This window comes from Herpailurus yagouaroundi, unplaced genomic scaffold, assembly GCF_014898765.1.
Source record: "Herpailurus yagouaroundi ecotype Mexico unplaced genomic scaffold, PumYag 67641, whole genome shotgun sequence".
NCBI lineage: Eukaryota > Metazoa > Chordata > Mammalia > Carnivora > Felidae > Herpailurus > Herpailurus yagouaroundi.
The window spans coordinates 4,052,037-4,067,895 of NW_024420442.1; positions in this window are offsets into that span (position 1 = coordinate 4,052,037).

Below are 15,859 nucleotides of genomic sequence, written 5' to 3' on the forward strand. Positions count from 1 at the left end.
TTTTTTTTTTTTTTAGTTTAGAGAGAGAGAGAGAGAGAGCATGTGAGCAGGGGTGAGGGGCAAAGGGAGAGAAAGAGAGGCTCAGTGCTCAGCATGGAGCCTGATGCAGGGCTTGATCCCACTACCCTCGGATCATGACCTGAGCTGAAATCAAGAGTTGGACACTCAACCAACTGAGCCACCCAGGCGCCCCAATTTCTTGATTTTGATATTGCACTATAGTTATGTAAGATGCTAGCATTAGGAGCTCACTATAGTTGTATAAGATGCTAACATTAGGGGCTACTGAGGAAACAGTGCATGGGACTTCCCTGTACACTTCTTGCAATCTTCTTTGAATGTAATTATTTTGAGAAAATAATAGTACAAGAAGTTACTAACCAGAAGTCAAAGGATTAAAAGCGTTAGACACATTTATAAATGCAAAACTATAAATGGCTACATCAGGAGAAGCTGGGAATATTGTTACTCCTTAATGTTATATAAAGAAGACAAATAGTCCTCCAGGAGTATCAAATTTAAAAAATAGGGGTGCCTGGGTGGCTCAGTTGGTTTAAGCATCTGACTTCAGCTCAGGTTATGATCTCGTGGTTCTTGAGTTCGAGTTCCACATCAGGCTCTCTGCTGTTCATACAGGACCCTCTTTGGATCCTCTCCTCCCCCCTGCCCCTCACCCTGCTCACATTCTTTCTCTTTCTCAAAAATAAACATTAAACATTAAAAACATAGGTAACTTTCATTTTTTCCAACTAAAAAAGATTGTTTCTTGTGGAAAGTTTAGAACATGGAGTTCAAAAAAGGTCATTGATAATCCTATCAATTTGAGATAACCATTTTTTCAACATTTAAGGTATATCTTTTCAGTTTTTTTCTGTGCATAAAATTAAAACAAATTTCACAGTCAGCAATAGATTTTTCTTGTCTTTCAAGAGTCTTGTATTAATAGTACTTTAATGTATATACAATGTTTTATCATGTGGACACCGAATGAATTATTTACCCAGTCCTCTATTTTGGATATTTAGATTGTTTTCAGTAATATAAATACTACCACAATACACATCATTGCACTTGCACCTTTGTGTATATCTCTGATTACTTCCTTAGTATAAATTCTTAGTAAAATTACAGAGTCAAAGCTTATGTAAAAATTTTAAAGTTTTTTTTTTTACGGTTGGCTAAATTGCCTGCTAGAAAGGTTGTATGAATGTTCCTTCTTTGTGGAACATTTTCCATAGAACGTTTTTTTGTTGATAATGTTAGCAAGTGGGTAGTAGGCTGGATAGACCTACTGTGGCAAATTTTCTGTCCTTGGTACAGTGTTATAGGATCTAGCACAATGCAAGGTTCACACTAGGCCCCTAAACAATATTTGCTGACTTAATATCATTTATAATACATTCCTGGAAACTCTTATGTGGGGCACATGGGAAACAAAATAATCAAAATACTAGTGTGCCTTAGCCCTGAATTACAGCACTGACACCTTGTGAAGTTGTGAGGGAATGAACAGGTACATCTTGATTGGGAGGAAGGACTTGGGAAAAGTTTGGAGACTTTAAAGTGGGAAGTGTGGAAATAAAGGAAACCTCATTTAAAATGGAGTCGGGGGCACCTGGGTGGCTCAGTTGGTTAAGTGTCTGATTTCAGCTTAGGTCATCATCTCACAGTTCGTGGGTTCAAGCCCCGCGTCGGCCTCTGTGCTGACAGTTCGGAGCCTGGAGCCTATTTTGTATTCTGTGTCTCCCTTTCTCTCTGACCCTTCTGCTGCTTGCCTCTGTCTCTCAAAATAATAAACATGAAAAAAAATTATCATGGAGTCAGGAAGTCCTGAAGGGGCAGCTCTCATGCATTACCAGTTGCTGGAAGAAGCCTATCTCACACTCCCCAAGAGGGAGCAGCTTACTTACACCAGCAGGAGGAAGATTTTCTCCTTGTCCAGCAACAACCCGGTCAGTGAGAATGCAGTGGAATAGCCCCTCCCAGCTTCCTCCTTTCCCCTGTAAAAGCTGGCCCCTCTCTGCTGTTTTCCGGATCTGCCTGTTAACCATAGTTTTCCTGCCCTGAATTGCAATTCCTCTGCTATATCTGAGTAAAGTCATTTTGCTGGTAAAATAACTGGCTCTTTTGTTTTTTAAGGTCAACATTATACGGTGACCCAGATGGGACCCAAAAGAGATGAACCCCTGAGGAACTAATGACCCTCAGAACCATGTGAAGTACCCACTTGAGTGCCTAGTACTCTCTGCTTCCTTTTAGTTTGGTAAGTCTCTTCTCGGATCCGAGCTCCCTGCTTTCCGTTGAGCTCTCCGACTTTATTCTGGATCTGTTAAAATTGTGTGTGTGTGTGTGTGTGTGTGTGTGTGTGTGTGTGTGTGTGTGAAGGTGTTGTCTTTCCTGGTGAGTAATCTGTTTCCTGAACCTTGTTTTGAGTAATGGGATCTCAATCTGCTAAATTTTCTCAGGAGGGTCCTCCTTTTGGGACCCCAGCCAGTTATGTTTAAAAACTATGGTACTTCCTCATGTGCATTTTTAACTAATTGGGCCAGGTTAACACAGAATAACTTAGGACTCCAGAGGCTGTTATGGGGAACTTTTGATCTTCCCCAACTTTTTTTTTAATATTTATTTTTGAGAGAGAGAGAGAGAGAGAGAGAGAGAGATAGAGACAGAGAGAATCCACAGAAGAGAGAGAGAGAGACAGACAGAGAGAATCCAGAGCAGGCTCATCACTGTAAGCACAGAGCCTCACATGGGGCTCCAACTCACGAACCTGAGTCAAAATTGGATGCTTAGCTGACTGAGCCACCCAGGCGCACCTCTTCCCAAACTTTCTTAGAACCAAATTCGAAGGTCTAAAATAAAACAAACTGAATGGGACACCTATTTCAATTAATATCTTGATGCTTCCAAGAGTATCCAAGACTCTAAAATCTTGTTTCTACAAAAACCATTTTAAATTAACCAAGGTGAACAAATAATAGAAAGAATGCAAAAAACCTTTTGAGGGCTCTTTCTTCCCTTTTGTCCTCTTTGTCTCTGTCCCCACCTCCTTTACATCCTCTGCTTCCTCATTCTATTTCTCTCAGTGAACTTCCCCTTTGTCTCTGAACCTCTTCCCTCTCCCTTCTCTGAACCCATTAGAACCTGCCCCTTTAAAATTAAACTCTTGGACAATCCTGATGCTAAGCCCCTAATTTCTTTCCCATGTCCCCTGGACTAAGGCTGAACTATGAGCCATAGTGAAAGATTTTGCTGGAGTTACTGACGATCCTTTTAGATTTGACAAGGAATTTAATATAGTCATCCAGACCTACCAACCAGGTTCCTCAGATTTGTACCAGCTAGTTCACATGCTTGTTGGTAAAGGCCAGGCCCAACGCTGGATGAAAACAGCTAATTGGGATGATCCTGAAAAATCTTTAGAACTTTAAATGAGAGATCAACCCCATGCCTTTTTATATGATCAGGCTGGGAAATTGCTAAATGACTTTACCTGGCTCCCTAGGCCTTTCCCAAAACTGTTGATTGGAATAAGATTGAGACTCGCTCCCAGAAACCCATGAACCTGTGCACGACTATTACTGTCATCTCTAAACTGTTATTAAGGAATATTCTGGTCTCCCTATGGATGTTGAATCCACTCAGCTACCCTTCAAGTCTGTATTCATTAAAGCGCTGAACTGGGATTTTCCTCTTGTAAGTTAAAAGGGCTAGGATGGAATGGGACACTGTCCACGCAGATTTAGTCATTTTAGCAAACTGGCCCACCCACACCCTAGAGAAGTCAACTACAAGGAAGACCACTAAAATCCTTAATTTTCAACTCCCAACAAACGGAGGCCCATAAAACAAAACCAACCCTCTCCTGGTCTCTGCGATTATTGCAAACAAACAGGACATTGGAAGGAAGATTGTTCCAAACATAAGCGTTGCAGGTGCCTTCAGCCCTCTAACTGACCTCCAAACTCCCAACTACAGGACTCAAAAGAACTGCAGAGGCTTTTATCAATCCTTCCTCTTCACCAACTTGGAGGAAAAGCTCTCCAGATTTGGGATGATCTCTCTCTGTCCTTATGACACCAGACGTACACTCTCAGTGCTCAACTCCACTGTTTAAATTTTTTTTGTTTATTTATTTTTGAGAGAGAGAGAGAGAGCAAGCAGGGGAGGGGTGGAGGAAGGGAGGTGGGTGGGGGAGGGAGAGAATCTCAGGCAGGCTCTGTGCTGTCAGCATAGAGCCCAATGTGGGGCTTGAACTCACAAACTGTGAGATCATGACCTGAACTGAAACCAAGAGTCAGACGCGTAACTGAATGAACCACCCAGGCAGCCCATAACCCCACTGTTTAAACAGCCCCTGCTCAGAGTACTTAAATGTTTCAAGTAGTGGGGGTCTCTAATAAACCTCAACAGGTTCCTGTCTTTTTTAAAAAAATTTTTTAATGTTTATTTATTTTTGAGTGAGAGAGAGAGAGAGACAGAGCGTGAGCCGGGGAGAGGCAGAAGAGAGGGAAGACGCAGAATCTGAAGCAGGCTCCAGGCTCTTAGCTGTCAGCACAGAGCCCGATGCAGGGCTTGAACTCAAACCATGAGATCATGACCTGAGCCGAAGTCAGATGCTCAACTGACTGAGCCACCCAGGTGTCCCAATAGGTTCCTATCTTTAAAACAATTCCTTCTTGTTTAGACCCTTTGAGAGCTACTCCTTCTTCTTAGTTCCTCTGCCCTATTCATTTATTGGGCTGAGATTTCGTAGAAAAATATCATATTGCAATTTTTTTCTCCTGAAAGGGGGAAGTCTAGAATTTGATAGCAACAACTAAAATTGCCAACTAGGTGAATCAGATGACCCTGCAACGTCTTTTATTTGCTCCATCAGATTTTTCACTGTGATTGATTTCTTTGTGGATAAGGCCAGTCAATATCTCTTTGCCTTTTGGGGAAGGAAAACAGTGTATTTGTACAGTAATGCCCCAGGGTTTTACTGAAAGTCCTTCCTACTTCTCCCAAACCTTAAAAGTGGATTTAGCTGATATCAAGTTACCTGGAAGTTCTGCTTTATTACAATACTTAGGCGACTTGCTTCTCTGCTCCCCTTCTCAGGTGGCTTTGCAGGAAGACAGCCTTCACCAGTTCAGGCTGTTAGCCTTAAAGGGACACAAAGCTTCCCAGGAGACACTGCAGTTTACTCAGACTCTGGTTTGATATTTGAGGCACCTGAGTTCAGAACAAAGACTACATTTAGATCCAGTTAGACTTCATGGCATCCCGAGCTTCTCCAAACTAAGCCAATTACAAGGTTTTCTCAGGCTGGCTGACCACTGTGCAAATTGGATTCCAAACTCTCTTGTGGTAATGATCTTTTTTTTTTTTTATTTAAAAAAATTTTTTTTTCAACGTTTTTTTTTTTTTTGGGAAAATGGAGGTCCAAGCATGAATGGGGGAGGGGCAGAGAGAGAGGGAGACACAGAATCGGAAACAGGCTCCAGGCTCCGAGCCATCAGCCCAGAGCCTGATGCGGGGCTCGAACTCACGGACCGCGAGATCGTGACCTGGCTGAAGTCGGACGCTTAACCGACTGCGCCACCCAGGCGCCCCTCTTGTAATGATCTTAACCCTGCCACCATTCTTCCTTCTCTGTGGACAATACTCATGACTCCCCGTGTTGGCTTATAGCAAACTCCTTTGGATAAAGTGAGCTTCTTGTGGTTTACCAGTAGTTCTTATTTAAAAGGTGAAAATGGCAAATACTATGTTGGGTATGCTATTACAATTTTTTTTGAAGTCCTCAAGGCAGCAGCTTTGCCCTCAGCTACCTTGGCCCGACAGGTTGAATGATATGTTCTTGCTTGGACCTGCATTTTAGCCAAGGGCAAAACTGCAAATATCTATACCAACAGTATGTAGGCCTTTGGGGTAGCTCCTGACTTTGGGATGCTATAGAAATAGTGAGGCTCCCTCACGTACAGTGGGGACAAAATTTAAAATGGCCTTAATATTCAGGGATTATAAGGTGCCATACTCTTGCCAGATGCTTTGGCCAGTATCAAGATCCCTGCACATTCCAAACTGGATTCCTTACAGGCCGGAGGAAACCACCTTATTGATATTTCCACAAAGAACACTGCTCTCAAAGGAACTAACAACCAGACTTCTGTCATGATCCAAAGGGATATCCCCCGCACAAATGGTAATCTCAGAAATTGACTAGAGATGCCCAACAGTCAGCCCCAGAAAGGAAAATCAATATTGGAAACCTAATAACTGTTGGTTCGATTAAGAAAAGAAAACTCTGGGTTGGGCCAAATAATAATCCAGTGTTGCCAGAGACTCTAAAGTTTCCATTACGACTACTGTACATGTATCCAGTCATTGGTCTTCTGATGAAAATGAAAACATTTATGAGGCCTTTGGGGCCAATACTAGTGGGTAAATATTAGCAAGGCCATAGAATGCCTACTTTGCTTGCCCCACCTGCCTGAAATACGATTCAGGAAAACCTGTCTGCATTGTTCCTCGACACTTTAATTTGCCCAATGGACCACTCAAAGTTTGGCAGATGAGGGGCGCCTGGGTGGCACAGTCGGTTAAGCGTCCGACTTCAGCCAGGTCATGATCTCGCGGTCCGTGAGTTCGAGCCCCGCGTCAGGCTCTGGGCTGATGGCTCAGAGCCTGGAGCCTGTTTCTGATTCTGTGTCTCCCTCTCTCTCTGCCCCTCCCCCATTCATGCTCTGTCTCTCTCTGTCCCAAAAATAAATAAAAACGTTGAAAAAAAAATTTAAAAAAAAGTTTGACAGATGGGTTTTATTCAGCTTCTCCCAATCTCATGCATATAACTATGTTTTGGTAATGGTTTGTATGTTTTCTCACTGGACTGCCACTTTGTGGCTAAAATCCTACTAGAAAAGATCATCCCTACCTGGGGGATCCCTCTTGAACTTCATAGTGACCAGGGAACACTTCAACAGGTCTGTGCTGTTTGGCCAGTGTTACAACACTTCCACTGTGCTTACTATCCTTAATCATCAGGGCTAGTCAAACACACTAATGACATCCTTAAGAAGAATATGTAGAGACCCTTCAAATACACTGGGCAAAAGCACTGCCATTAGTTTTTCTAAATCTCAGATCTATCTCTATTGGAACTTATAAACTCTCACCCTTTGAGATAATCACATGATGGCCAGTGTACTTGGCTCCTGCTTCTTTCGATCCACAAATGGTAAAGGAGGATATACTTCAGTATTGAAAAGGCCTAATTGCTTCTGTTGAGAATAACTATGCTTTAGTAGAACAATCTTTCCACAGTGTGTCCCTGGGAGACAAAGACCTTAAGCATCATGCCTTGCAGCCTAGAGATTTCACCTATTAGAAAATACATTTCCAGGGGCGCCTGGGTGGTGCAGTCGGTTAAGCGTCCGACTTCAGCCAGGTCACGATCTCGCGGTCCGTGAGTTCGAGCCCCGTGTCAGGCTCTGGGCTGATGGCTCGGAGCCTGGAGCCTGTTTCCGATTCTGTGTCTCCCTCTCTCTCTGCCCCTCCCCTGTTCATGCTCTGTCTCTCTCTGTCCCAAAAATAAATAAACGTTGAAAAAAAAAATTAAAAAAAAAAAAAAAAAGAAAATACATTTCCAGAAAGACTCTCTTCAACCCTGTTGGAAAGGCCCCTATCAGGTACTGTTAACCAACCCTTCTGCTGCCAAACTCCAAGGAAATGACTCTTGGATCCATGTGTCACACCTTTTTTTTTTTTTTTTAAAGATTTTATTTTTTAAGTAATCTCTACACCCAATGTGGGGCTTGAACTCACAACCCCGAGATCAAGAGTTGCATGCTTTTCCGACTGAGCCAGCCAGGCACCGCCCCCCATGTGTCACATCCAAAGAAAGCACCAAACCCTGACTAGATCTGCATGTCAGCTGATGACCTGGAAATAAAGATTTCCAGGAATTGAAGCAGACGACAGCTGAAGGAGACAGCTTTCCCAAGATGACTGGGCCAGACCTGTATACCTTTTTCTTGCTGCTGCTTCTTACCTTATTTTCTCCCTTTCTTTCATGGCCCAATCTGTTGCAAAAAGGGAACCTTTCTGACTGTTGGATCTGACATACCAGAAACTTTGATCTGTTCTTCCCTATTTATTTTTTTAAAAGTTTATTTTTGAGAGAGAGGGTGAGCGTGCAAGCAGGGGGGGAGGGAGGGTCAGAGAGAGAGGGAGAAAGAATTACAAGCAGGCTCTGTGTGGAGCCTGATGTGGCGCTCAAACCCATGAACCATGAGATCATGACCTGAGCCAAAATTCAGAGCTGGACTCTTAACCGACTGAGCTACCCAGGCGTCCCTATTCTTCGCTATTTAAATATTTTTTGTTCCCCTGAACCCAAGGAAAATACAAATGAGCTAGCTTCTCTTTGTAAGGCTTTTAGAAAAGACCACTTTACAGGAATAAGACAAGGATGTCCACTCTCACCATTACTAATTAACATAGTATTGGAAGTCAGCCTCAGTGATCTGACAGCAAAAAGAAATAAAAGGCATCCAGATTGGCAAGGAAGAAGAGAGGCGTTCACTATTTACAGATGACATGATACTCTATGTAGAAAACCCAAAAGACTTCACCAAAAAATTGCTAGAACTAATACATGAGTTCAGCAAAGTCATAGGATATAAAATCAAAGTACAGAAATCGGTTGCATTTCTATACACCAATAACGAAGCAGGAGAGAAAGAAATCAAGGAATTGATACCGTTTGCAGTTGCACCAAAAACAGATGCCTAGGAATAAAGCTAACCAAAGAGGGTAAAAGATCTGTACTCTGAAAATTATAGAACACTGGTAAAAGAAATTGAAGAGGACACAAAGAAATGGAAGAGCATTCCATGCTCATGGATTGGAAGAACAAACATTTTTTTTCTTAGTTTTTTTTTGAACTTACGTTTTTTTTTTAAGTTTATTTATTTTGAGAGAGAGAGAATGCACACACAAGCAGGGGAGGGGCAGAGAGAGAGAGAGAGAGAGAGAGAGAGGGAGAGAGAATCCCAAGAAGCAGGGGGAGGGCAAAGAGAGAGGGAGAGAGAGAATCCCAAGCAGGCTCCAGGCTGTCAGCACAGAGCCTGACATGGGGCTCAGTCTCACAAACCATGAGATCATGACATGACCCGAGATCAAGAGTCAGACACTTAACCAGCGGAGCCACCTAGGTGCCCCAGAACAAACATTGTTAAAATGTCTATGCTACCTAAAGCAGTCTACACATTTAATGCAATCCCCATCAAAATACCACCAGCATTTTTTACAGAGTTAGAACAAATAATTCTAAAATTTATATAGGACTACAAAAGACCCCGAAGAGCCAAAGTAATCCTGAAAAAGGAAAACAAACCGGAGGCATCATGATTCTAGATTTCAAGCTATATTATTATTATTTTTTAAAGTTTATTTATTTTGAGAGAGAGAGAGAGAGAGAGAGAAAGCCAGTGGGGGAGGGGCAGAGAGAGAGAGGGATAGAGGATTCGAAGCAGGCTCTGTGCTGACAGCAGAGAGCCTGATGCAGGGCTTGAACTCACAAGCCATGAGATTATGACCTGAGCTGAAGTTGGACACTTAACCAACTGAGCCACCCAGGTGCCCCTCAAGCTATATTATAAAGCTGTAGTCATCAAGACAGTATGGTACTGGCACAAAAGCAAACACATATATCAGTGGAACAGAATAGAAAACCCAGAAATGGACCCACAACTATATGGTCAACTAATCTTTGACAAAGCAGGAAAGAATATCCTTTGTTGAAAGATGGTCTTTTCAACAAATGATACTGGGAAAACTTGACAGCAACATGCATAAGAATGAAACTGGACCACACCACTTTCTTACACCATACACAAAAATAAATTCAAAATAGATGAAAGACCTAAATGTGAGGTGGGAAACCTTCAAAATCCTAGAGGAGAGCACCTCTTTGACCTTGGCCATACCAACTTCTTACTAGATACATTGCTGGAGTCAAGGGAAACAAAAGCAAAAATGAACTATTGGGACCTCATCAAGATAAAAAGCTTCTGAACACCGAAGGAAACAATCAGCAAAACTAAAAGGCAGCCTGTGGAATGGGAGAGGATATTCGCAAATGACATAGAAGACAAAGGGCTAGTATCCAAAATCTACAAAGAACTTAATCAAACTCAACACCCAAAAAACAAATAACCCAGTGAAGAAATGGGCAGAAGACATGAATAGACATTTTTCCAAAGAAGACATCCAGATGACTAACAGACACATGAAACAATGCTCAAGATCGCTCACCATCAGGGAAATACAAATCAAAACCACAATGAGATACCACCTCACACCTGTCAGAATGGCTAAAATTTAACAACACAAGAAACAACAGGTGTTGGTGAGGATGCAGAGAAAAGAGAACCCTTTTGCACTGTTGGTGGGAATGCAAACTGGTGCGTTCACTCTGGAAAACAGTATGGAGGGTCCTCAAAAAGCTAAAAATAGAACTGCCCTACAACCCAGCAATTGCACTACTAGGTACTTACCTAAAGGATACAAAAATACTGATTCAAATGGGTCATGTACTCTGATGTTTATAGCAGCATTATCAATAATAGCCAAATTATGGAGAGTCCAAATGTTCATCAACTGATGAATGGATGAAGAAGATGACATATATATATGTGTTTGTGTGTACACACACACACACACACACACACTGGACACACACATATATATACACACACACAATGGAATATTACTCAGCCATCAGAAAGAATGAAATCTTGCCATTTGCTCCTATGTGGATGGAGCTAGAGGATATTATGCTAAGTGAAATAAGTCAGAGAAAGACAAATAACATATGATTTCACTCCTATGTAGAATTTAAGAAACAAAACAGATGAACATAGGGGAAGAGAAATAAAAAAGAGACAAACGATAAGAGACTTAACATAGAGAACTGAAGGTTGATGGAGGGAGGGGGATGGGGGATGGGCTAGATGGGTGATGGGCATTAAGGAGGGCAGTTGTGATGAGCATTGGGTGTTGTATGTAAGTGATGAATCAGTGAATTCTATCCCTGAAACCAATATTGCACTGTGTTAACTAAGTAGAATTTAAATAAAAATTTGAAAAAAAAACAAACCAAAAAACCCAAAAGACCCCTTTTAAGCTGGGACAGTTCCATGTAGAATGTCTGCTCCTCATCTTACTCTGTTTAATCATTTTTATTTTTATTAAAACATTTTAAAAATATGCATTTTTTGAGAGAGAGGGAGTGAGTGAGTGGGGGGAGGGGCAGAGATAGGGAGACACAGAATCTGAAGCAGGCTCCAGGCTCTAGGCTGTCAGCACAGAGCCCATTGCGGGGCTTGAACCCATGAACCGTGAGATCATGACCTGAGCCGAAGTCAGACACTTAACTGACTGAGCCATTCAGGCACCCCATGTAATCATTTTTAAACTTTATACATGTTGCCTGTCAAACCTTTGTAGAAACGACATGCCTAATAGGGTGATGCTAGCTTAGTGCTTCAAGATGATCTTCAGCGTTTACCTCAGAGGGGAAATGTCTGACAGTTCTCCCTCCTACCCTTCCCTGTTACTCAAATGTGACCTCAGTGGTTTCCAATCTATCCACTTTCCCTTTTATATGGGTTGTGACCACCAAGGAAGGTCCTTTCTGGCACCAAGGGGACGAAACCACTAAATATGAAAAAAAAAAAACAAAAAAACAAAAAATCACAACCCTGATTCCTGTTCAGCAATGCTTTTGAAGAAAGACCTTGATCAAAAAGGGGAAATATGAAAATACAGTAAAACCTTGGTTTGCAAGCATAATCCATTTCGGAAACATGCTTGTAATCCAAAGCACTTCTATATCAAAGCGAATTTCCCCATAAGAAAGAATGGAAACTCAGATGATTCATCCCACAACCCAAAAATATTCATAAAAAATGATTACAATACTGTAATACACTTCAAAATAATAAAACATAAAATATAAAGAAAGATAAATAACCTGCACTTACCTTTGAGAACTTTCGTGGCTGGTGTGAGGGAGACGGGAGAGGAGGATTATTGTGTAGGACGACTTTCACTATCACTAACGAAATCACTGCTATCTGTTGGCTCAATGGAATCTTTTTCTTTTTGTGCAACTTTAACAAGGAACCTATCCAATGACACTTGCTTTTGCCTCCTTTTGAGGATTTTGTGGAAATGTGACATTGCAGTGTCGTTAAACAGATTTCATCGCTTGCACTGCTACAGCCTTATTTGGGTGGTGCTTTTCTATAAAAATTTTGCACTGTTTCCCACATTTTACACATCTCCCTAATCTCCTTTGGAGTGAGGGATTCCTCCACCTTTTTCTCCTCCTCTGCAGATGAGATCTCCTCTATAACCTCTTGCTGTTGCTCACAATGCAGATTCATCAGTTTGATGGTGGTTAGCTCTGGGCCATGTTCCTCCACCAGCTCTTGAATCTTATCCTCTTTCACCTCTAGTCCCATGATCTTCCCCAGGGTTATGATTTCATCGACAACTGGCGGCTCCTGTTCATGAGCAGGCCTCTCTAAGTCATGTCTGAGAACACAATCAGGCCTCAGTTTTCTCCAAGCAGATGAGGGTTCTCTTGGTGATCCCATCCCAGGCTTTATCGATGATCTTGAGGAAGTTCACGATGTGGAAATGATTTTTCCAAAACTCTTGGAGGGTAAGATTTGTTCCTTCAGTCACCTTGAAGCATTGCTGAAATAGTGCTTTGGTGTAAAGCTTTTTAAAATTCAAAATGACCGGCTGATCCATGGATTGGAGGACTGGAGTGGTGTTAGGAGGAAGGAACCTGACCTTAATGAACTAAGATTCCTCCAGTAAGTCATCCTCAAAGCCTGGAGTATGAGCAGGAGCAGTATCCATAACCAGCAAGGCTTTGAGGGGCAGATTCTTTCCTGAAAGGTATTTCTTTACTGCAGGACTGAAGACCTTGTTGATCCACTCAATGAACAAGATCCAGGTGACCCAAGCCTTGTTGTTGGACCTCCACATAACATTTAACTGGCTTTTCTGCACCTTGCATTTCTTGAAGGCTCATGGATTCTTGGAATGATACACAAGCGAGGGCTTGACTTTGAAATCTCCACTTGCGTTAGCACAAAGCAAGATGGTGAGATGGTCTTTTGTGGACTTGTGACCGGACATTGCATTCTCTTCTTCTTTAATGTAGGTCCTCTTTGGCATCTCTTTCCAAAAAAGCCCCATCTCATTGCAGTTAAAATCTTGTTCCGGCAGGTAACACTTGGAAACCATGATCTTATGGAACTCAGTAGCAAATGCCTCAGCTGCCTTAGTGTCCGAACTCACAGCCTGTCCGTGCCTCACAATGCTATGGATGCCACCTCTCCTCTTAAAGTTATCAAACCATCCCCTGCTTGCCTTGAAGACTTCTTAATTTTCTGTTGATGTACCTGGCAGTTTACTTATGAGGTTGGTGTACAAGGCCTTTGCCTTCTTGCAGATAAAAGTTCTTGGTCACTGTATCACCTGCTAGTTGCTTCTCATTTATCCAAACCAGAAGCAACTTTTCTACACTTTTCAGAATACGTGCCATTTCTTTGATATTCTCGTGACTCCTTTTGCTGTATCTAGTCCCATTGTTTCTTCTTTCTTTAATATTGTGCAAATGGTCAACGTAGACTTCTTATGAAGTCTTGCAATTTTGGCCACTTGCATACCTCGTTTGTACTTCTCAGTGATTTCCTTCTTCTTTTTTTTATTTAAAAAATTTTTTTTAACGTTTATTTATTTTTGAGACAGAGAGAGACAGAGCATGAATGGGGGAGGGTCAGAGAGAGTGGGAGACACAGAATCCGAAACAGGCTCCAGGCTCTGAGCTGGCAACACAGACCCCGCCATAGGGCTCGAACCCATGGACCGTGAGATCATGACCTGAGCCGAAGTCGGACGCTTACACAACTGAGCCACCCAGGTGCCCTGTTTCTCCTTTTTAAAAAAAATTTTTTTAATGTTTATTTTTTGAGAGAGACAGTGCATAGGTAGGGGAGGGGCAGAGAGAGAGGGCAACACAGAATCCGAGGGAGGCTCCAGGCTCCGAGCTGTCAGCACAGAGCCCGACACAGGGCTTGAATTCACAAACCAAACTGTGAGATCATGACCTGAGCTGAAGTTGGACACTTAACCAATGGAACCACCCAGGCACCCCTCAATGATTCCTTCTTAACTTCCACCGTAATCATCTCCTTCTTACCGCCTTTCTTTTCAACCTTTTTCTGCATGGGGGCCATTGTATATGCTCGCATGGATGTTGACTACAGTACAGTATTTTTTTTTTTTAATTTTTTTTTTCAACGTTTATTTATTTTTGGGACAGAGAGAGACAGAGCATGAACGGGGGAGGGGCAGAGAGAGAGGGAGACACAGAATTGGAAACAGGCTCCAGGCTCCGAGCCATCAGCCCAGAGCCTGACGCGGGGCTCGAACTCACGGACCGCGAGATCGTGACCTGGCTGAAGTCAGACGCTTAACCGACTGCGCCACCCAGGCGCCCCTACAGTACAGTATTAATGAACTCTTGCCATATACTGTATTTAACGTAACTGGCAATAAGGCAGCAGAGGAAAGGGCTATGTCTGCCGGCAGCCTGACCTAGAATGAAGCAAAGCATTCCGATGCTTCTTCTTGTATGGAGAAGGAAAGGACTGTCCAGAGGTGCTTTGAAGTGACAAAAAATACACTAGTGCCAGTTATTGGCACCTTCCAGTGTTCTGAAAAATCACTGATTTCTGCCAAACACTGTGGCTTGAGACCAAGCATCCGAGCATGAGAGGTGATCACCCACAATCCTGCAGCGAGAGAGAGAGAGAGAGAGAGAGAGAGAGAGAGAGGAAGAACCATTGGCTCAGTTGTGATCATGTGATATTCAGCATCTTGTACTACTCATATTGCAAACATCACTTGTTTATCAAGTTAAAATTTATTAGAAATGTTTGCTTTTCTGTTACTTGCAGTCCAAGGTTTTACTGTAAAGGAAACCTCATTTAAAATGGAGTCAGGAAGCCCTGAAGGGAGACCTCTCACACATTACCACTTGCTGTAAGAAGCCTATCTCACATTTCCCTGCAGGAAGCAGCTTACTGTATGTACCCCAGCCTGAGGAAGGAAGAATTTCTCCTTGCTCAACAACAGCCCAGCCAGTGAGAACTCAGTGAAACAGCCCCTCCCAGCTTCCTCTCTTCCCCTGTAAAAGCAGAACCCTCTCCTCTGTTCTCTGGGTTTGCCTATGGTTTGCCATAGTTTGCTTGTCCTGAATTGCAATTCCTCTGCTATTCCTAATAAATTCATTTTGCTGGTAAAAATAACTGGCTCCTTTGTTTTTTAAGGTCAACAGAAGCAGAAACCACCTGTGGTTTCTGGGAACAGACTAAAGGGGTCCGAAAATCTGAGGTTTGCTGAGAAGGGAGGTGGTGTCTGGGGCATTCACATAGTTGCTGTGGGGGTTGGGAGAGAGTGAAACTCTTGCCCATTACCTACTTCCCACTACCCCACTCCTTTAAGCACTCAGGATGTTAATTGATCTGGTGGCCTTTATGTAAAACATTAGTGTGCAAACTTCTGCCAGCAGAAATCTGGGCATAGTTATATTGAATTGTGCTTTTATTTTTTATTGGGGGAGGTAGGAGTTTCATCTGTCTTTCTAAGTTTCCCCCTTTGTGTCCTCCATGTGATTATTACTGGTCAAGTGGGACCAGTGGCCAGAGGTCTGGGCTTCCCATCATTGGTGCTCTGCCCACCCTGTGCCTGGAATACAAGTAGGGTGGGAATCCACACAGGCCCC